General features: G+C 49.5%; 1 long non-coding RNA gene across 2 annotated transcripts; it reads left to right on the top strand.

Moving 5' to 3' along the window:
* The first annotated feature begins 509 nt into the window (after nt 1–509).
* Nucleotides 510–12,328, top strand: LOC127491354 (uncharacterized). 2 transcript variants are annotated; one of them, XR_007920010.2, is made up of 3 exons: nt 510–1,062; nt 4,582–4,686; nt 9,855–12,328. It is a non-coding gene; the product is annotated as an uncharacterized lncRNA (long non-coding RNA). The 2 variants fall into 2 exon arrangements; XR_011385167.1 differs by lacking the exon at nt 4,582–4,686 and having other exon boundaries at nt 9,855–11,376.
* The last annotated feature ends 11,044 nt before the right edge of the window (nt 12,329–23,372 follow it).

Genomic DNA, 23,372 nt, shown 5'->3' with positions numbered 1-23,372 from the left:
TTTGGACTTCAGTCTTCAGAGCCCTCCTGTCATAGTGTGGAAACTCTTAAGAAATCAATAAAATATTCTGGCGGCCTGTTCTAAGCAAGACGCTAATTATTATTGTTCAACCGTGAGGCATCCGGATCCTTTGCAAGTTGCATCCCCTCATCCAGGAACTCTGCTAAATCGACCACCCTGTGCCCAGACACGGCCATCTGTCTATGCGGCCGGGACTCAGTCTCCACTGAGAGCGAGGGAGCCTCTTTACACCACGGGCCCAGCTCCTGGGCCTCCTCCGGAAAGCCACATCCTCTCTCTTCCGAAACACTGAACAGGAGCAACTCAACCAGTTTTCCACCGCATCAGAAACAAACAAACAAACAAACAAAAACAGCAGGCTATCCCTAAGGAAGAGAGGAAGGGTCTTTGAAACGGAGCTTAAGACCAGGACAGATGGGACAAGAATGGGACGTGAAATAGTTTAAGTGCTGCTTTTAGCAAGTCAGGGCGAAACTGGAACCTATTTCCACAGAGCTCTGTGAGAGCAGAGACTGGGGCGGTGGCCTACGCACCGGTCCCCCGGCAGGGAGAGAGAGCAGGGGCCCCGCTAGCCAGCCGGAGTGAGAGAGCCGCAGGAATTCTACTAACTGGTTAATTTGCAGGCAAAGGGCGATGTAAATTTCCCTGCGTGAGGGAGGGGGAAGGCTTCTCTTAGGAAAACAAAAAAACAAAGCAGATCTTCGCCTCCGTGCGCGTATTTCCCTTCTCCGCCGTGATGAAAGTGTTCGCACTAATTTTCCAGGGAGACCAGAAAATATGTATGGTGTGTTTTGTCTCCGGTGGCAGCCTGGGTCACTGAGCACCGTCATTCAATGCGATTTGTTGATGGATAGTTGGAAGAATCGAACCTTTCAGTGTTGGGAGAGAAAAAAAAAAATCGCCAGACCTGCGCCTCGAGGGGAGCCCCCCACGAAAAATCACTTGACGTGTTCCACCGGAAAGTTCCAGAAGCCGCAGAGCCAGGCGAGGAGGCCCAAACTGCAGCCCAGGCCAGGCGGGTTGGATTTTGCTTCTGGTGGGGTAGGTGAGATGGGGTTTCTAGAAGCTGCGGGCGCGGTGGACAAAAACAGAGCCGTTCCAGGAGGCGACTGAATGGACCAGGCTCCGGCCCTGTGCCTCAATTGTGTGCACAAAGAAAGGCCCAAACTGCTAACCGGGGTCTCCCAGAACTGGTGGGCTGGGGGTTGGAGGCGGGCGGGGCGGGGGCGGGGGAGGGGGAGGGGGGGAGGAGGGGGAGGGGATCCTCTCTGCGCCGTTCCCAGCTGAGTGCAGAAAGGAAACACATCCCCACACCCCCCTCAAATTCCCTAGGGAATCGGAGGCAGCCTGTGCTCGCCCCCTCCCCACCCCCCTCACCTCGCGGTTCATTGAACGAAGCAGCCGCTCCGCCTGCGGCTGGGAGAGCCCCAGGCTGCAGCCGCCCTGGCTGAGGCCCTGCGGCCTCGCTGGCATCCTGGCCCCTCGGCAGGGCCCAGGCCGAGGCCACTCCGGGCCTGGGGGTGGGGGATGGGGGCCTGGCTCCTGGCCCAGCTCATCTTCCCTTTCTGTAAGAGGCTCCGACAGAAGCCAGCTGGGGCAGAGGCCCTGGGAGCCAGGTCGAGCCCCACCATTGCTTCCTGCCCAGGACAAGGAGGCTGGGGGGTGGGGAGGGGGCCCGCCTGCTACGTGGGGCAGTCACGGGTCAAGGCCGTGGTAGGTGTGGCCTTGGAGGTGTGTGCGGGCTCCCGAGGGCGTGGCGCTGTCGCTGCCCCCAGGCTGGTAGGGCTACCAAGCCTGAAGTTGGAGCGGGAAGAGGGAGGCTCTGGCCGCCTCGGGGTTCCGTGGGGAGTGCTCAGGACGCCACCCAGGCCCTCCCTCGGCTTGCCCTGGAGCCGGAGGTGGGTGGGGGAGGTTGTGGAGGTTGTGTGTGCCCCTGTCACTCATACAAGCGAGTTGTCTTCCCATTCTGAGAGCATGGTGGGACCAGGAACCCAGCGCCCATTCGCTCACCTCAACCAACCCGCCCAGGCAGGGACTGGGGGACGAGGCCAGAAAGCCAGGGCTTTGAGAGGCTCTCGCGGAGCAGGAGTTGTGGCCTAGCGTGGTGAACCTATAGGAGGCAGGTCCGGCTCCTTGCTAGTGCCTCTGGTGCCCCGGCCACCCACGTCAGAGACCCTAATGTAGTTCCTAGTCCAGCCTGGGCTGTTGCAGACATTGGGGAGTGAACCAACAGATGTTAGATCTGTGTGTGTTTCCATCTCTGTCACTTTGCCTTTCAAATAAAAAAAATCTTACTTAAGAAAAGTATCTCTCAGGGTGGTCATTGTGGCACAAGATGCTTGGGATGCCCACATTGCAAGTGCCTGGGTTCAAGTCCTGCCTCTTCTTCCCATCCAGTTTCCTGCTAACGTGCCTGAGAGGCAGGCGATGATGATGGCCCACTCACTGGGGTCGCTGCCAGCCACATGGGGGACCTGGATGGAGTTCTTGATTCCTGGCTTAGTAAATAGTTTTTTAGAAAGAGTACCAGTGAGTTGAAAGATGTAGGGTTTCTCACATATTAATATTCCTGAAAATGGATGCCTTTTGCAATTCATGTCAAAATATGCTTTCTAACCCCAAAACTCTTATTAAATGGATGGCAGGCTTTAGAAAAGATGATGTTAGGGGCTGGCGCTGTGGAGCAGTGGGTAAAGCAGCTGCCTGTGACACTGGGGTCCCATATGGGCGCTGGTTCAAGTCCTAGCTGCCGCACTTCCGATCCAGCTCTCTGCTAATGTCCTAGGAAAGCAGTGGAGGATGGGCCAAGTGCTGTGGCCCTGGAAGAAGCTCCTGGCTCCTGGCACCTGGCTTCTGCTTGCCCAGCTCTGACCGTTGTGGCCATTTGGGGAGCGAATCAGCAAATAGAAGATTGATCTCTCTCTCTCTCTCTCTCTCTCTGAATGTGCCTTCAAATAAAAATGAATACTTTTTTTTTTTTTTAAAGAAAAGGTGATGTTAGGACGGAGGAAGTACTGTGTTTGATTGGCTGGCGATTGGGATGGGATGGGGGTGGGTTGTAAATTGCTTGGGGAGAGGAACGCCTGCTCCATTCTCCCTCTTGCTTCTGAGCCACTTTCCTCGGCTTTTGTCGACAGGTGTCCATCAGCATCTGCGGGACTGGCTCCAGGAACCCCTGAGGGTACCAAAGGCTGCTCAAGGCCTCTCTATGCAGCATCATATCTGCACAGAAGGCTGCACTTCCTCTCAAGCATCCGCAGATGACTTATGCTATCTAATATGGTGTAAATGCTATGTCAACCGTTACTGCACTAGATTGTTTAGCGAATAATAACAAGAAAACAGTCTATGTGTCAGTACAAACGCGCTCTTGTTCTTGAATGCTTTTGACCTGAGGTTGACTGAAACCACGCATAAGGCACCGGTGGCTCTGGAGGACTGGCTCTGCTGAGTTTATGGAGGTGACACCGACAGCCAGTGAAAGGCACTGGTCTTAATTGTGTTATTTAGTGGAGTTTGACAAACAAATATCCCGAGTAAGAGATAGACCATTTCTACCCCCCTAGAAATGTGTCGTGCCCCTTCCCAGTTAATCCCGCGTCACACTCCCAGAGCAACCGCTGCTCTGAATTCAATTACATGAATTAGATTTGTTTTGCCAATTATGGAACTTCATATAACTAGAATTACGTAGAAGATATTTGGAGAGGTCTGGCTTTTTTCACCCAGCACAATATTTTTAAGATCCCTTCTTAGCGTTGCATGTAATCTGTTCCCGTTTGTGGCCAGAGCAGCTATATTTTCGTAACGCCTGTCCTGGTTCGTTCAGGCTGCTGTGACAAGGAGGTGGAGGCCCAACAACAGCACATTTCTTTTGCTATTGAGACAGGGAGGTGCGGGGAGCCGCTGAGCCACCTGGGGTAGCTCTTATTATCTTAAGACCTACAGGATGTGGTCTGGTTCCCCTGCTCTGAAGGTAAACAGACCCCTGCCTGGACCAGGCTCAGACCAGCTTAGAGGGTCAAGGCTAACCTAGGTTGACCTAGGTCATTCCACGCTCACTGCAATACCTTAGCATGCTAAGTGACACACCTGCCAAGTGCCATGACAGCAAACAAGGGCCCACAGAAGGAGTGAAAAGGGGTGGCAGCTAGATTCCAGAACTCTCCACCTGCTGCCCAAACCATGGCTAGTCCTCTTCCTTAAGAGGGTGTCCCTCCCTGTTCTTAGAATCTAGCTCCCCTTTCCTGGAATAGCCCATGTAACGCTGCAAGTTCAGGGTCAGGGCCACTCTCCTCCCAGAGGCATCTGCTCTGCCTGTGGAGCTTATATCTTTGCTTCCTCAATAAAACACTCACTACTCGCTGTTCTCCACCTTAATCCTGAGTGTCTTCTTGAGGCAAAGTCCAGGACCTGGGTACTGACTGGGCAGTCCTCACTGCCCAGTGCTGCCGTCACATGGGGAATGAGAGTTGCAAAATACGAGTTTTGGGGAATACATACATTCAGTCCATAGCGTTCCACCTCTGCCCTCCAATGCATGTCCTTAATCTGTTCCAGATAACATCCATTCCACCCTGCAAAGTCTCAGCTCCTTGCAACACCAGCTCCATAAAGGTCTAAAGTTCCAAGTCTCATCCAGATCAGAGATGGGTAAGACTCAAGGTATGATTCACTCTGAGGCAAAATTCCTCTCCTGCTGTGAACCAGGGAAACCAAGCAAGTTACCTGCTCCCAAAATACAGTGATGGCGTAGGCATAGGATAGATATTCCCATTTCAAAGGGGGAGACAGGAGAGAAGGAAGGAGTACTATAACAGGTTCCAAGTAAGTTCAGACTACAAGGCAAACTCCATGGAATTTTTCTTAAAATTTATTTATTTTAGCTGAAAGGCAGTTACAGGGAGGGGAGAGAGAGAGAGTGAGCTTCCGTTTTCATGTTTGCTCCCTAAATGGCCACAACTGCCAAAACTGGGCCAGGCTGAAACTAGGAGCCAGGAATTCCATCTGTGTCTCCCACATCGGTGCATCTTCTACTGCTTTCCCAGGCACATTAGCAGGGAGCTGGATTGGAAGTGGAGCAGCTGATACTTGAACTGGTGCTCTTATGGGATGCTGACATTGAAGCAGGGGTTTAACCTGCTACACCACAGAGCTGGCCCTGTCCATGAAATCTTAGGGCTTGAGACTAATCCTCTTTGTTTCACTGATCTGCCTTCTGGAAGCTCTGGGTGGGAGGTTCCTGCCCCAGCCGCCCTGCTGGCGAGGGGTTGTAGTGGCAGCTCTCTGCCAAGCAAGGATCAGTCCCTTACGACTTTGGGTGGAGGCTGTGTGGCCTGTTGAAACCCAGGCTGTGGCCCTGATGACATCCAAATTGCCTGTGCACACATTGCAAGGCTTCCTTGGAGGAGGCCCATTTCTCCATTTCTTTAGTTAGTGCCCGTGGGTAGTGTTTCTGCTGGTATAATCCCATCTCTGTCATTGGCTTCTATCGCGATGGCTCAATACATCTCTGGTTCACATCTACATAAATCTCCTTATCCAATGATTGGTCTACCACATCTTAAATGTTGTCTTCAGAACAGGATTTCTCACTTTTCTTAATATAAATGGAGACTTTTCCCGATCTTTTAAGTTCTGGTTCCTTTTTGCTTAACAGTTTCTTCTCTGACTCCTTTCTCTCTTCTCACATTGTACTAGAAGCAGTTAGAAGGAACCAAATTGCTTCAACACTTTGCTTAAAAATGTCCTCAACTGGGTTGGGCGTTTGGTACTGCAGTTGAGGTACCACTTAGGATGCCTGCATCCCATATCGGAGTACCTGGGTTCAACTCCTGGCCCCACTTCCGACTTCAGCTTCCTGCTAATGTGGGAGGGAGTAGGTCGTGGAACAAGTGTCTGGATCCCTGCCACACACCTGGGAGACCTGGGTGGAAGTCAGGCTCCTGGCTTCAGCCTGATCCAACCCTTGCTGTTGTGGGCATTTGGGGAGTAAACCAGCAGATGGAAGCTTTTTCTCTCTTTCATCCTTTCAAATGAAAAAAAAAAATTTAAAAGAAAGCTCTTGAACTAAATATCCAATTTCATTGTTTACAAGTTCCGCGCTCCACAAAGCACTTCAGCCAAGTTCTTTGCCACTTCATAGCAAGGGTTGCCTTCCATCTGTCATCCAATAACACGTTCCTCATCTACATTTGAGATCTCATCAGAATGACCTTTTTTCTTCTTTTGTAAAAATCAACATTTTTGTCATGCTTAATTATGTTTTCGCTAAGAGCCAGTTCCTAGTGATGGAAGGCTAGAGTGGCAAGAATAACCTAATGGTATAACCTCACTATATTTAAAATGTATAACTGCAATAAGAAACAAACACCTTCACCAAAACATTTCTCTTATTAACTGAAAGAAAACTGATGTAGAAAATTTGAGCATGATTAACAAACCTGAACTAAGTGATGTAAAAAATCACTCCCCAGCAGCTACACAATACTCAGTCTTTTTAAGCAAGTCAGGAATGTATGAGTGTTCACAACATACTGGACCATAAAGGCAAATGTCATACATCTTACGGAGGAATGTTCTCTGATCACATGGAAATTATGTTGGGAAGTAATTAAGAGAAGAAAACACTTCCAGTCCATTGGAAATGGTGAGAGACATTATGGGTCACATAAGAAAGCACAAGGAAATTAGAAAATATTTAAAATATGTTCTGAAATAGTAAAATGCAATAACATTATAGACATGGAATATAAAACTTAGAATAGGAAAAAGTCTGAAAATCAACAATTCAAGGATGCATCTCAATTGGAAAATAATAGCAAACCAAATGCAAAAGAGGATTGAAAATAAATATGGAAGCTGATGTTAGTGAACTATAAAGAAAACATTAAAATGAGGACCATAAGACCAAAATTTGGTTCTTTACAAGCATAAATCAATGATAAACCTGTGGCATGACTGATAAGGAAAAAAGAATTGGCACAAATAACTCCAATCAGGAATTTTATAAAAAGGAGGCATCACTACAAATACAATAGGCATTAAAACAATCAACAGTGAGCCCAGTGAACATCTTTTGTAAAAACTGTGAAAAATTAGATGATGAATTGAAAAAATTTGTAGGAAAATGTGATTGATTGATTTTGACTTAAGAAGAAATAGGAAATCCAGTTAGTTCCAGAACAGCACTGTCCCAAAGAAATCTAACATGTGCCAAAGAGTATTTTAAATTTAAAATTTTCTAGGAACCACATTTTTAAAAAAGTCAAAAGAAGCAGGTGTCTTTAATTGTAATAATATATTTAATTTAATCCAATATACTCAAAATAAAAATAGTAATCTATAAAATTTATCAACAAATATTTTACATTATTATTGGGTAATAAGTCTTCCAAATCTGGTGTGTGTTTTACATTTGTGGTTCATCTCAGTCTGGACTTGTCCAGGGCCCAATAAAACACACAGAGCAAGTAGCTACTTGTGGGAGCAGCAGAGATTTAGACCAAGAATGGAGGAGATGTCCCAGATATCAAGGTATTTATTTATTTTTACAATGTACCAAGGAGGACAGTGTAGGTTTCACGTGCAGAGCTACACAAATGTACCAATGACTGTTTCATTAGCAATTGATATGAAACAAAGTTTTATTTATTTGTATGGGAGATAATTATTTAGATGTTCAGTTTACTGTTAAAACAGTTTATTGTTTGAGAAACAGTGTTGGTGCACTGAAGAAACTTAGAAACTATGGCCGGCGCCATGGCTCGCTAGGCTAATCCTCTGCCTGCGGCGCCGGCACCCCGGGTTCTAGTCCTGGTTGGGGCACTGGATTCTGTCCTGGTTGCTCCCCTTCCAGTCCAGCTGTCTGCTGTGGCCCGGGAAGGCAGTGGAGGCTGGCCCAAGTGCTTGGGTCCCTGCACCCGCATGGGAGACCAGGAGGAAGCACCTGGCTCCTGGCTTTGGATCGGCACATCGCGCCAGCCATAGCGGCCATTTTGGGGGTGAACCAACGGAAGGAAGACCTTTCTCTCTGTCTCTCTCTCTCTCTCACTGTCTGTAACTCTCTCTCTGTCTCTCTCACTGTCTAACTGCCTGTCAGAAAAAATTAAAAAATTAAAAAAGAAAGAAAATATATGAAGTTCTCTTTCTCTGTATCTCAGCTTTCAAATAAATAAACAAATAAGTCAACATTTAAAAATATACAGGGTAATTCAGAAAACTTGTGAAAATGCATTTTATTATTACTATTTTAAAAGGGTTATTTGACTTATTTGAAAGACAGCATTAGAGAGAGAGAGAAACAGAGATCTTCCATCTGCTGGTTCACTCCCTAAATGTTTGCAACAGCAAAGACTGGGCCAGGTCAAAGTCAGGTGCCTGGAACTCCATCCGGGTCTCCTATGCAGGTGAAGGGGCCCCAGCACTTGGGCCATCTTGCACTGCTTTCCCAGGCACATTAGCAGGGAGCTAGTTTGAAAGTGAAGCATCTGGGACTCCAACTGGTGCTCATATGGATGCCGCATCTTGGGCAGCGACTTAATCCAAAAATACATATTAGGTAAAGGCTATGCATATTACATAAGGACTCTGCATGGAGTTCAAAAAAAAATTTTGCACCAAACTTTTCATTCCATTTTTTCCAAGAGCTCTTTGAAGTACACTTGTAGACAAAAGCAAATTGAACTAAAAATCATTTTTTTACTACCACTGAGACAGGTGTCTGTGTGTGTGTTTATATGTATCTGTGAGTGTGTATGGTGGTGTGTGTTTTTGGGAGAAGGAGAGATAGACTTGCTTTTCAGAAGCCTTGGAGATACAGAGTGAATAGTGAGGAGTGTTAAAAGTATTGAAACAGTCAAGGAGGCTGAAAGGTCTTAAATTAAATTTTAACATTTCCAGGAAGTATTGTCTGATGTTGAAGATGAAAACTACCTGGGGCTGGCACTGTGGTATAGTGGGCTAAGCCTCAGCCTGTGGTGCCAGCATCCCATATGGGAGACAATTTGTGTCCTGGCTTCTCCCTTTCCGATCCAGCTCTCTGCTGATGGCCTAGGAAAACAGTGAAAGAGAAGCCCAAGTATTTGGGCCACTGGACCCATGTGGAAGACCGGAAGAAGTCCTGGCTCCTGGCTTCAAATCTGCCCAGCTCTGGCTGTTGCAGCCACCTGGGGAGTGAACCAGCGGATGGAAGGCCTCTCTCTGTCTCCCCATTCTCTATCTGTAACTCGGCCCCTCAAATAAATAAATAGGGGCTGTTTCTGTGGCATAGCAGGTAAAGCTGCATGCAGTGCTGGCCTCCCATATGGGCACCAGTTTGAGTCCCAGCTGCTCCACTTCTGATCCAGTTCTCTGCTATGGCCTGGGAAAGCAATGGAAGATGGTCCAAACAGAGAGGTCTTCCATCCGCTGGTTCACTCCCCTATTGACCACAACGGCTGGAGCTGCGCTGATCTGAAGCCAGGTGTCAGGAGCTTCTTCCAGGTCTCCCACGTGAATACAGGAGCCCAAGGACTTGGACCATCTTCCACTGCCTTTCCAGGCCATAGCAGAGAGCTGGATCAGAAGTGGAGAAGCCAGGCTCGAACTGGCACCCATATGGGATGCCGGCACTGCAGGCAGCGGCTTTACCTGCTACCCCAAAGCCCTGGCCCCTCTTTTAATCCTTAAGGCGGCTTGCTCATAATGTGTTTGTTGAGTGAATACTCATTAGCCCGTGCTATAATGTTCTATATTGTAGACTGCACATGCTTCGCTGAGTCAATGGTTACGGCTATGTTGGCACTCAAAAGTTTTATAGTAAAAAATAAACATATCAACCATTTTGCCCACAGATCTGTGTGATGCATTGCGAGACACACAAAGATGGGACATCTTCACACATGGACGCAGAGTAAGCAACAAGAGAATATTGAGTGCACTTATGGATGCCGAGAGCCGTTTGTACCTTGCTGATCTTAACCGAGAACATGCCCCATACTATTGACCTGAAAGTGAAAAACACCTTGAACGTGCTGTGATTTTGAAATGCTCCCTATCCCCCCCCCCCCCACTACAACTGCCACGGAAGGTCAGGCATTTCTACTGACTTGGAATACACACTGAGGTCAGGCGGAGCCCAACAGCTGGGTGAGACTTGACCGGAAGCTGTGGTTTGATCCGTTCACCAACCCCACGGACCCAGACATCAAGGTAATCAGGCTGACTAAGAGCAAAGCTTTGCTTAGTGGAGCACACAGACTTAGCTTGAGGGACTAAGTCCCCTAGGAAGTAGAGGAAAGTGAAAAGCTCTGGCCCCGTGTCCACATGACATTGGAACAGCTAATGAATTCGGTAGCAACAAGTAAAAGCCAGAAGGGTCTTCGCGTCTGGGAGATACGAATGGCCACGTGAATCCAGATATCTTTGTACATCTTTCCCCAAAACATAACATCGCCAAGGAGTGCTCGTAAAATGACGCGCGACCCATGCCTGTAGCACGATCAGTCAACAGAGAACACCACAGCCATCACATGACGTGGAAATAGAGGAAAAAGCTCCCAGTCCCAGGAAAGGACTACCGTCCCTGCAGGCCAGGGCATGCTGGGAGAAGAGAGGAAGTCTCAGGAGACCCAGACAGGCTGAGAACAAGCAATGGAAGTTCCAAAGGATGCACAGGCACCTCATCCCAGAAAAGTTCAACAGAAGGGATCAAAGTGCTAAACATGTGTCGGGAACATGGTAGTTCAGTTGGTTTTTTTTTTTTTTTTTTTTTTTTTTTTTTTTTTTTTTTACAGGCAGAGAGGACAGTGAGAGAGAGAGACAGAGAGAAAGGTCTTCCTTTGCCGTTGGTTCACCCTCCAATGGCCGGCGCGGCCGGCGCGCTGCAGCCGGCGCACCGCGCTGATCCGATGGCAGGAGCCAGGAGCCAGGTGCTTTTCCTGGTCTCCCATGGGGTGGAGGGCCCAAGCACCTGGGCCATCCTCCACTGCACTCCCTGGCCACAGCAGAGGGCTGGCCTGGAAGAGGGGCAACCGGGACAGAATCCAGCGCCCCGACCGGGACTAGAACCCGGTGTGCCGGCGCCGCTAGGCAGAGGATTAGCCTAGTGAGCCGCGGTGCTGGCGGTAGTTCATTTTTTTAAAAAGATTATTTATTTGAGAGGCAGAGTCACAGAGAGAGGGAGAGACAAAGAGAGAGGTCTTCCATCCTCTGGTTCACTCCCCACATGACCTCAATGACAGGAGCTGAGCTGGTCTGAAGCTAGAAGCCAAATGGAAGATCTCTCTGTCTCCATGTGTCTGTCTGTCTGTCTGTCTCTCTTCCAAATAAATGAAAAATAAATTAAACAAATTTAAACAAAAGAAGGAAGAAAAACTATGTGTGGGCTTCAATTTTTTTAGTCCCAAAATAATTTATGTTTTAATACCATTTTTCCATGAACTTTTTTTATACATTTATTTTTTAAATGATTTATTTATTTATTTGAAAGGCAAAGTTAACGGAGTTGCAGAGGGAGAGAGAGAGAGAGAGAGAGAGCTCCTCCATCCCGTTTCACTCCCCCAAATGGACAAATGGCAGAAGCCCAGGAGCCAGGCGCTTCTTCCAGGTCTCCCACGTGGATGCAGGGGCCCAAGCACTTGGACCATCTTCTACTGCTTTCCCAGGAGCACTAGCATGGAGCCGGATCGGAAGTGGAGCAGCTGGGACTCGAACTGGCACCGTACGGGATGCTCATGCCGCAGGCAGAGGCTTTACCCGCTACAGCACAGCTCCGCACCCTCGTACAGGGAGAAGAAAAGGCAAGTCAGGGTCCGAAGCTGTGTGGACTCCTGAGACAGAGGACGGCTTAGATTCTATGGCACCGTCTCTGCCCCCTTGGCCTTGGTGAGTCAGCAACAGCAGCCAGGTCGCACAGCCCTGGAACCATGGAGGGATCCCTCCACCCCGTGGAGGAGCTCGGTGGCCAAGCTAGCTTCATGACCTGGCCCAGGGGGCTTGGTCAGCACACCTGTGCCCTCACCTGTCCACTCTGAGCCCTGGAGGCCCCAGGCCAACTCTCTGTAATGGGAGAGGCGCGACATGTGGTGGGAGGAGAGGGACGGGGCCAAGAGAAGGGAATTTCCTGGTTAGCAAAACCCCACTGAAATTTCCCCCTTTTCTCTCTCTTTGTTTCTCCTATTCTCCCCCTGAAGCGGCTTGCCTTGGAGTCAAAGCATTTTACAAAAACAAACCACGCCAAGGCTTTCAAGTGGAGGGAAAGCTCGAGCAAAGTTAATTAACATGAAGGTTCTCACAAAAGTTAATTAACACGAAGGTTCCCACAAAAGCCGGCTGCTGGCATCTGCTCGCCTGCCATGCGCGGCAGCCGCTTTGTACCGGGGCGCACCCGCGCCTGCCCCGCGCGCGCAGCCGCCTGGCTCGCAGGGCGCGCCGCGATCTTCCACGGAGCTGCACGCTTTCGGGGCGCCGTGCTGCGGGGGTCCTCCCGGCGGCCTGGAAGCACCCCCCCCCCCCCCCCCCGCCACGCACAGCCAGGACTAGCGGGCTGCTACGATGCTTGCTTGAGAAAAGAGCCAGAGGGGTTGGGAGTGGGGGCGGGGAAGAGAGGAAGGGAGGCAGGAAAATCGGTAAAATCGCCTTTGGGAAAAAGGTGCTTCATATAAATAAAGATTGGTTTTTGGTGAGGAAATTTGGAAATACAGATACAGGCAAAATGCAAATCACTCGACAAAAAAAGTCACAACACAACACAATGAATAATAAAATAATAGAAATAATGTTAATATCAAATAAATAATATTAAATACTATATATGTATGAATAACAGGATCATATAAAGAAAGGTATGGAAATAGACACATTTCAGTGTCAGCAAATATATGCTCTCTCGTACCCACAAGCATTTTTCTGATCTTCCAGATAACCAAAGGTGCACAAATATGCATGTGAGCTCGGCTGTGCCACTGTTGATGGTGCACAGCCACACACACATGTGAGGTGTTTATTTAAATCACCACATGAAGAAAGGTCATTCTCTTACACAGAGTTTTATTGCAGGGATTCTTCCCCGGGAAGAAGTTGTACAGTTGTGGACATTTAGCATAGTGGTTAAGAAGCCCGTGTCCCCTGTGAGAGTTCTTAGGTCCAGCTTCCTGCTACTGCACACCCTGGAAGGCGACAGGTATTGGCTCAAGTGCTGGGGTTCCCGACACCCATGTGGGAGCACTGGACTGAGTTCCTGACCCCTTGCTCCCGCCCCAGCCAGCCCTGGACATTGTGGGTGTTTGGGGGAGTCAACCAGTGGATGGGAATCAATCTCTGTGTGTGTTTGTGTGTGTGTGTGTCTCCTCTCTCTGCCTCTCCAACAAACAAAAATTTTAAAACTCCATTTGTTTGGATTTATGAATTTTGGAGTTGGATACATTTGATATTGAGACTTAAAAAAGATTATTTATTTACTTATTTGAGAGGTAGAGTTACAGACGATGAGAGGGAGAGACAGAAAGGTCTTCCGTCTTCTGCTTCACTCCTCAAATGGCCGCAACAGCCGGAGCTGGGCCAATCCGAAGCCAGGAGCCAGGAGCTTCTTCCGGGTCTCCCACGCAGGTGCAGGGCCCCAAGCACTTGGGCAGTCTTCTGCTGCTTTCCCATGCTATTAGCAGAGAGTTGGATGGGAAATGCAGCAGCCAGGACTTGAACTGGTGTCCGTATGGGATTCTGGCGCTGCTGGTGGCGTTTTTACCTGCTACACCACAGCTCTAGCCCAGATATTGGGACTTTAATAATGGGGATGTTTGCTAGCAATGACGATGTAGTGCTCATTGGAGTCCCTGGAATGATCCCAGTGGTCACAAAGCAGTAAGAAGTGACTGATACGTGGCTGAAGACACAGGCTGGCTGCCTGCTCAGCCTCTGTCACAGTTCCTGTAGCGGCTCTAGCGCACCTGCCCAGGACCTACCTGGGCTGGTTCTCTGGGATTTATTTAGGAATTTGGGGGCCTGGGACTGAACTGACTGGGACACAGAAAGAAGGTCAGAGGAAGGCTTGATTCTCATTGCAGATGGCTCCTGTTATTATCGGGAGAAGTTTTTTTCTCCAAATGGTTCTTACATTTCCGAGTGTCCCTTAGACTGGGTTCAATGGCCCAGTAACTGCTTTGTTCACTTCCGTACACAGAAGCATTTTGACATGATCAGCTCAGGGAGAAAACTGGAGTCTACCCACTGCAGTGATGTGGATGGGCTAGAGACATAGTTGAATGTTTGTCTTTGCTCCTGACAGGCCATATCAGAAGAGTCTGAAGGCTGATGACAGGAATGGCAGCCTTAGACAGTCAACCCTTAGCATTGGTGGGAGAGTGGTTCCAGGACTTCCTTGAAAACTCAGATCCTCAGTTGGTGGAGTCTCTTAGATCTAAATGCATAGGATCTGGATATAACCTCTGTGTATCCACCTGTACACTTGGGAGATAGATGGGTAGAGTTAGAGAGAGAGATTAGATAGATAGATAGATAGATAGATACTGATATGCCCACCATGGCTAGGACTGGGCCAGGCCAATGTCAAGAACCAGAGATTCAATCCAGGATTCCCACATGGGTAGAAGTGACCCAATTACTTGAGCCATCACCTGTGGCTGCCAGGTGGGTATCTTAGCAAGAAACTGGAGTCAGGAGCTGCAGCCAGGTATTGAACCCAGGCCCTCCGATGGGACATAGCAATCTTAATCAGCATCTTAACTGCTAGGCTGAATGGCCACCTCATCCCTTGTGTACCTGAAACCATCTCTAGATTACTGGCAATATCTAGTACATTCTTTGTACACACTCTGAATAGTTGTCATACTGTACTGTTTAGGGAACAATGGCAAAGGAAGCAAGTTTGTATGTGTTCAACACAGACACAACCATCGTAGGCCTGACTGCAAAGTCCACATCAGCAACAATGCAACGTTTCCCCCTGAATCGTTTCCCTCTGCTGTTGCTTGAATCTGGGGATGTGGAACCGCTGGAGAGAGAAGCAAGACTCTACCAGGAAAATGCAAACTCAGTAGACACCAGGCAGTTTTGTATGGAAGTCAGGGGCAGGCAATGGCTTCAATGTTTGTGTCCCCCTTCAAATTCATATATAAGATATTTCCACCAAGTTCATGGAAAATGCATATTAGGGAAAAACTATGTAGCATATGGCTTTAAAAATTTTTTTTGCACCCAAAGGAACCTACATTTTAAAAAGGCATATTTATTTACTCACAGAGAGAGAGAGAGAGAGAGAGAGAGCGATGGCTCATCTGCTCATGCACTCCCCAAATGCCTACAGTGGCTGGGTCCAAGCCAGGAGCCAGGAATGCAATATGAAGTCTTCCACGTGCATGACAGGGACTTGGTTACTTGAGCCATCCTGCCTCCCAGGGTCTGCATTTATTTATTTATTTATTTTTGACACAACTGTACAACTTCTTTCTAGGGAAGAATCCTCGCAGAACACATTTGTTTTAGAGAAACAACTTTTCTCCCTGAGGTCTGTTAAGCACCACACATGGGTATTTGGTTGTGTATGTCCAAGAGTGGCATAGCAAAGCCACTGGTTAGAGTGGAAGGCAAACCCAAGTGCTTGGGCCCCTGTTAGCCAAGTGGGAGACCCGGACTGAGTTCCTGGCTCATGGTCTTGGCCTGGCCCAAGCCCTGCCTTTGCAGCCATTTGGGGGTGAATCAGTGGATGAAGCTCTTCCTCTTCTCTCTCTCTCTTTCTCTCACTCTGTCTTTTAAATAAATAAGAAAAAAACTTAAAAATATAAATAAGATGTACAATGCAATGGTTTTATTATATTTGGCCAAAGTACTTGGGCCATTATCTGCTGCCTTCCCAGGGACATAAGCAGGGAGATGGATTGGGAGCAGACCAGCCAGGACTTGAACCAGCGCTCTGATATGGGATGTCAGCATTGCAAGCAGTGCCTTAATCTGCTATGCCACAACTCTGGTCCCTGGAATGTACACTTGAAGTGAGTAAATTCTATGGGATGTGATCACATTCTAATAAAGCTATTGAAAGAATAGGAGCCCAGAGGATGAAGATGAAATTGTTCAGCATGCACACACACTTTTTTAAAAATGATTTTTATGTTTTAGTTATCATATATGAGGTAGATATTTCAAAAAGTTTGTGAAACATGAAATTTAAATATAAGTTTAGGGGCCAGCACTGTGGCGGGTAAAGCCGCCGCCTGCAGTGCCGGCATCCCCTATGGGCTCCAGTTCGAGTCCCGGCCTCTCCATTTCCAATCCAGCTCTCTGCTGTGGCCTGGGAAAGCCATAGAAGTTGCACCTGCATGGGAGACCCAGAAGAAGCTCCTGGCTCCTGGCTTTGGATCGGCACAGCTCCAGCCATTGTGGCCATCTGGGGAGTGAACCATCGGATTGAAGACTATCTCTGCCTCTCCTTCTCTCTCTGTGTAACTCTGACTTTCAAATAAATAAATAAAAAATCTTAAAAAATATAAGTTTATTTTGGCAAAAACACTCTGAAATCTGTGCATGGGGAGGGTATTTAAAAAGTTCATGAGGTGGCACAGTAGCATAGTGCGTATAGCTGCTGCCTGCACGGCTAGCATCCCATATGGGTGCTGGTTCGAGTCCCAGCTGCTGCACTTCCGATCCAGCTCTCTGCTATGGCCTGGGGAAGCAGTAGAAGATGGCTCAAGACCTTGGGCCCCTGCACACATGTGGGAGACCCGGAAGAAGCTCCTGGCTCCTGGCTTTGGATTGGCACAGCTCCGGCCATTGTGGCCAACTGGGGAGTGAACCAGTGGATGGAAGACCTCTCTCTCTCTCTCTCTCTCTCTCTCTCTCTCTCTGCCTCTCTTTCTCTCTCTGTGTAACTCTTTCAAGCAAATAAATAAATATTTTTAAAAAGTTCATTGAGGCCGGCGCCACTGCTCAATAGGCTAATCCTCCGCCTGCGGCACTGGCACCCCGGATTCTAATCCCATTCAGGGCGCTGGATTCTGTCCTGGTTGCTCCTCTTCCAGTCCAGCTCTCTGCTGTGGCCCGGGAGTGCAGTGGAGGATGGCCCAAGTGCTTGGGCCCTGCACTTGCATGGGAGACCAGGAGGAAGCATCTGGCTCCTGGCTTCGGATCAGCGCAGCACTCCAGCTGTGGCGGACATTGGGGGGTGAACCAATGGAAAAGGAAGATCTTTCTCTCTGTTTCTCTCTCTCACTGTCCACTCTGCTTGTAAAAAAAAAAAAAAAAAAAAGAAAGAAAGAAAGAAAAAAAGAAAAAGAAAAGAAAAAAGTTCATTGAAAATGTATATTTTGAAAAAAATGCATAAATTTCAAAAATTCTTTCATCTTAATATTCTGATGTTTCAATTTTGTTTTAAAATTAAAATTAAATTAAATTTTCTTTTCTAAAAATTCATAGTTATTTTTATTCATTTGAAAGGTAGAGAGACAGAGCAGAGACACAGAGAGATCTTCTACTTGCTGGTTCATTCCCCAAATGCCTGTAGCATTCAGGGCTGAGCCGGGTCTAAGGCAGGAGTCCAGAGCTCAACCTGAGTCTCCCGTGTGGACGGCAAGGACCCAAGTACTTGGGCCATCACTGCCACTTCAGAAGGCGAGCACTAGCAGGAAGCTGGAGTTGGAAGCAAAAGCAGAACTCAAACTCGTGCACTTTGGTAGGGTGTGTGGGAATCCCAAACAGTATCTGTACTGCTGTGCCAAATGCCCACCCCTTGATTCCGTTTTCCATGCACTCTTTGAAGTGCCCCTGCACAGGTGCTTCAGACATTCCCAGATCCCCACTAAGTTAACTGCGCATCCATAGATGGTTCACACTCAAGATCTGTCTGCGGAAGTGGTAGAAATGAATGTATGGCCGGCGCTGTGGCTCACTAGGCTAATCCTCTGCCTTGCGGCGCCAGCACACCGGATTCTAGTCCCGGTTGGGGCGCCGGATTCTGTCCCGGTTGCCCCTCTTCCAGGCCAGCTCTCTGCTGTGGCCAGGGAGTGCAGTGGAGGATGGCCCAAGTACTTGGGCCCTCCACCCGCATGGGAGACCAGGATAAGTACCTGGCTCCTGCCATCAGATCAGCGCCGTGCGCCGGCTGCAGTGTGCTGGCCGTGGCGGCCATTGGAGGGTGAACCAACGGCAAAGGAAGACCTTTCTCTCTGTCTCTCTCTCACACTGTCCACTCTGTCTGTCAAAAATAAAAATAAAAAAGAAAAAAAGAAAAGAAAACATTATCATTAAAAAAAAAAGAAATGAATGTAGAACAGTGTGCTGCATGAGTGTTCTCCACTTGCTATTCCAATGATCTTCTTGCAACAGTGACTGGTTCTTAAACAGTCACTTAAATTGCTCTCTCTTTTTTTTTTTAAGATTTTTTTATTTATTTGTTTGAGAGGTAGAGCCACAGACAGTGAGAGGGAGAGACAGAAAGAGAGGTCTTCCTTCCATTGGTTCACTCCCCAAATGGCCACAATGGCCGGAGCTGCGCTGATCCGAATCCAGGAGCCAGGATCCAGGAGCTTCCTCCTGGTCTCTCACGTGGATGCGGGGGCCCAAGGACTTGGACCATCTTCCACTGCTTTCTCAGGCCATGGCAGAGAGCTGGATTGGAAGAGAGGCAGCCGGGACTCGAACCAGCGGAGGCGGAGGATTAACCTACTGTGCCATGGCGCCAGCCCCAAACTGTTCTTTTCTCCCCTTCAGGAGCTCCTCTTCCCTCTCCTCCCTCAGGGGAGGTCTCAGCCTCGGAGTCCCTAATCTCTCTCCACTCACCTCTGGCAGATGTCATTGAGCTACGTTCCCACGGAACCCAGATTGACCTCTTTCTGGAGCCCCGGAAGCACTGTCTCCAGGGTTTAACTGCCACAGGCTCGAGGCTCCGTCTATGCTGTCCCTGACACCGTCTGCGCCTCCCCGCTCCCTCGGTTCACCTGCAAGCCTCGGAGTCCTCACAGCCACTCCAACAGGTGGGAACTGGACTGTCCTCAGGGCTGTGCCACTGCCCGCACCAACCCCTGCTGCAGGCGTGGGGCAGCGATGGGTCCCTCAGCTGCTCCTGGGGAGCTGCACTTGATGAAGTGGCCCAAGATCTGTCTCCTGGTGGCAGCCTGTGGCTGGCCCGTGAGAGGGTGTGTAGCTCTAGCCTCCTCGTGCTGATCTGAGCCAACTCCGGGGAATGTCTCTGCTCCCTGTGGGGTCAGTCCCATGAGGACTCCGCTTCCCTTTCTGCCCCGTGCTGCTGCTTTCACTCTTCCACAGCGGTCGACCCCACCAAGTCTCCCACCCACTTCCTTCTTAAGGTCTGCTTCTCATACAATCCACCTTGCAGCACTGTCAGTCACCTCTGATTTCCCCAATTCCTTCTCTTCCCAAGGGTAGTCCAAACTCTGACAGTTTTGTGATTCTATGACTCCTTTTTATTATTATTATTATTTTTGACAGGCAGAGTGGACAGTGAGAGAGAGACAGAGAGAAAGGTCTTCCTTTTGCCTTTGGTTCACCCTCCAATGGCCGCCATGGCCAGCACTCTGCGGCCGGCGCACCGCTCTTGATCCGATGGCAGGAGCCAGGTACTTATCCTGGTCTCCCATGCGGGTGGAGGGCCCAAGCACTTGGGCCATCCTCCACTGCACTCCCTGGCCACAGCAGAGAGCTGACCTGGAAGAGGGGCAACCGGGACAGAATCTGGTGCCCTGACCGGGACTAGAACCCGGTGTGCTGGCGCCACAAGGCGGAGGATTAGCTTATTGAGCCACGACCCCGGCCGATTCTATGACTCCTTTATCAAGTGCATCACCATGGCCAAGTTTAACTTAATCAATGAAAAAAAAACTAATTCCAATTGGCCTGAGCACAAGGCTATTAGAACTGAAAGCTCCAAGACTAGATTTAACTTCAGGTACGGCTTGATCTAGGGCTCAAATGATGTGATCAGACTTAACTTCTCCCTCTTCCTTCTTTGATTGTCTTCTGTCACTTTGGCTGCTTTCTCAGGAAAGCTCCCTTACCAACACCACCACTCATAAGAAAGCGGCAAATCCTAGTTTTTTTTTTTTTTTTTAAAGATTTATTTATTTGAAAGTCAGAGTTACACAGAGAGAGAAGGAGAGGCAGAGAGAGAGAGAGAGGTCTTCGATCCGCTGGTTCACTCTGCAATTGGCCGCAATGGTTGGAGCTGCGTTGATCTGAAGCCAGGAACCAGGAGCTTCTTCCAGGTCTCCCATGTGGGTGCAGGGGCCCAAGCACTTGGGCCATCTTCTGCTGCTTTCCCAGGGCACAGCAGAGAGCTGAATGGGAAGTGGAGCAGCTGGGTCTCGAACCAGCGCCCATATGGGATGCCGGCACTGCAGGCAGTGGCTTTATCCGCTAAGCCACAGCACCGGCCCCCAAATCCTAGTTTTAAGCATGGAAAAAGCACATCTTGAAAGCTTCAGACCCAGCCCCACCACATCTGCAGCTTCTGCTGGGTCCATGTTTCCGTCCTTGAATCCCTCACTGCGGCCAGGCGAATGTGACGGCTTTACTGGGCAGTCTGAATCACATGATCAGGCCTGGACCCCTCTGTTTGAACCAAATAGACTGAGAGTGGAGGAAAGAATGGCTCCTGCGGAAGGAAACCATGGGAACACCAACAGGGAATGGAGGCCTAGCCACGCGTGTGGAAGAGCAGCACATGGTTTCTCTATTTCTGTTTTGCAGCCACTATGGAACCTTCCTAGGATCCCCTGTTCCAGGTGCATTCTGGCCCTCCCCTCTATCCTTCAGAGCCCTTGAGACTCCAAAACACTGGCGCCACCACACAGCTGTTCCACATGCAGTCTTCAAGAGAGCCTCTCTTGCTAACAGACAAAGGCCATTGTCTTTAGCTTAGCATTCAAGGTCACCTTCTTCCAATCCACCTGCATGCAGCACTTCTTAGCCTTGGGGAGTGTAAGACTCTCCCGGAGAGATTTTTTTAATTAAATTTATTTATTTATTTATTTTTTTACAGGCAGAGTGGACAGTGAGAGAGAGAGACAGAGAGAAAGGTCTTCCTTTGCCATTGGTTCACCCTCCAATGGCTGCCGCGGCCGGCACACCGCGCTGATCTGATGGCAGGAGCCAGGTGCTTCTCCTGGTCTCCCATGGGGTGCAGGGCCCAAGGACTTGGGCCATCCTCCACTGCCCTCTCGGGCCACAGCAGAGAGCTGGCCTGGAAGAGGGGCAACCGGGACAGAATCCGGCGCCCCGACCAGGACTAGAACCTGGTGTGCTGGCGCTGCAAGGCGGAGGATTAGCCTAGTGAGCCGCGGCGCCGGCCAATTAAATTTATTTTTTTAAAAATATTTATTTTATTTATTTGAAAGGCAGAATGACAGAGAGAAAGGGGGCAGAGAGAGACAGAGAGATCTTTCATCCACTGGTTCATTCCCCAAATGGCCTCAATGGCCAGGGCTGGACCAGACGAAAGCCGGAAGTCTGAAACTCCCTCTGGGTCTCCCACATGGATGGCAGAGGCCCAAGCACTTGGGTCATTGTCCACTGCCTTCCCAGGACCATTAGCAGGGAGCTGAATCTGAAATGGAGCAGCTGGGACTCGAACCAGCTCTCTGCTATGGGATGCCATTATCCAAGGCAGCAGCCTAACCCACTGCGCTACAACGCTGACCCCTGGGTCTCCTGGAGAGCTTATTAAAACACCAGCGATTCTGATGCCGTGGGGTTGGGGCGGGGGCTGTGAGCTGGCATTTCTAACAGTTTCTCAGATGACATCAAAGCTGGCAGCCCCAGGGCAGCAGTGCGAGAACCAGAGCTCGCAGGTGACAGCTGCTCCAGCAACCATTCTGGGCCTCTCATTCTTCAGACACACCCCTACTTTCTGGTCCCCGGGGCCTTAGCTCCAGCGTGTCCTCTTATGGATAACACCCTTCCCATAATTTCTATCTGCTGAAGCCCCGCCCTTCAAGGGCGAATTCAAATGTCAACCCCTCCAACATCTTTTCTGATCTATCCATCCGTCTGTGTCCCATTTTGCTTGATTTATTCCTTTTACAAATGCTACATTGTATTATGTATTATAATGTTGAGTTGCATACTACCTTAATCTAACCATCACCTTTTATTTATTTATTTTTAATTTGACAGAGTTAGACAGTGAGAGAGAGAGAGAGAGAGAGAGAGAGAGAGAGAGAGAAAGAAAGGTCTTCCTTCCATTGGTTCACCCCCCCAAATGGCTGCTACGGCTGCACCGATCCGATGGCAGGAGCCAGGTGCTTATCCTGGTCTCCCATGGGGTGCAGGGCCCAAGCACTTGGGCCATCCTCCACTGCACTCCCTGGCCACAGCAGAGAGCTGGCCTGGAAGAGGAGCAACCGGGACAGAACCGGCGCCCTGACCGACTAGAACCCGGAGTGCCGGCGCTGCAGGTGGAGGATTAGCCTAGTGAGCCGTGGCGCCGTTGGCTCCACTTCTGACCCCAGCTTCCTGCTCACGTGCATTCAGGGAAGCAGTGGTAATGACTGGGATGGTTGGTCCCTGCCAGCCATGTGGGAGACCCGGAAGAGGTCCCTGAGAACATGACGTTTCTCAGCAAAGACCTGCATTTCACGGGCTCCGAGTGTCACAGGTGGAAGAAAGCATGTGAGTAAGTGCAAAGGTCCTGAGGCAGAGCAGTGCCTGGGGAGTTTGGGGAACAGCAAGCAATAGCAGTTCTGCCTGTAGTAGAAGTCGATCCTTGGTTCGGATTGGTGTGGGGGCATCGTGCTCCAAATCGGAGGTGGCGACCTTCTCAGTGAAGGGTGATAGAGCAAGCGTCAGAGAAGGCCAGATGCCTTCTGTGGCAACTACTCGGCTCTGCTGTTACAGCCCCAAAGCAGCCGGAGACAACGATGCGGCAGGAACGGGCATAGCTGTGTTCTCATAAAACTTGGCTTACGGAAGCTCGCCATGGTGCATGGGGACTGGGCCCGCGGGCCGGCGACCCCTAGTCTAAAGGCACACGGCAAGCGAGAGCCTGGGGAGAGGAAGATGTTGGAAAATCAACCCATGAAACAAAGGCACTGATTTTTTTTTTTTTTTGACAGGCAGAGTGGACAGTGAGAGAGAGAGAGACAGAGAGAAAGGTCTTCCTTTGCCGTTGGTTCACCCTCCAATGGCCGCCGCGGCCGGCGCGCTGCAGCCGGCGCACCGCGATGATCCGATGGCAGGAGCCAGGTACTTCTCCTTGTCTCCCATGGGGTGCAGGGCCCAAGCACTTGGGCCATCCTCCACTGCACTCCCTGGCCACAGCAGAGAGCTGAAAGGCACTGATTGTAGTCATCCGTCTCCCACTTTCCTTTAGGACATTGCCATTCTTGCACAACTGCGCTCTCTCTCTC

Source organism: Oryctolagus cuniculus, chromosome 1 (genome assembly GCF_964237555.1).
Source record: "Oryctolagus cuniculus chromosome 1, mOryCun1.1, whole genome shotgun sequence".
NCBI classification, from domain to species: Eukaryota; Metazoa; Chordata; class Mammalia; order Lagomorpha; family Leporidae; genus Oryctolagus; species Oryctolagus cuniculus.
Note: the sequence above shows the minus strand (reverse complement) of the source record. Positions and strands in the feature narration are given on the sequence as shown.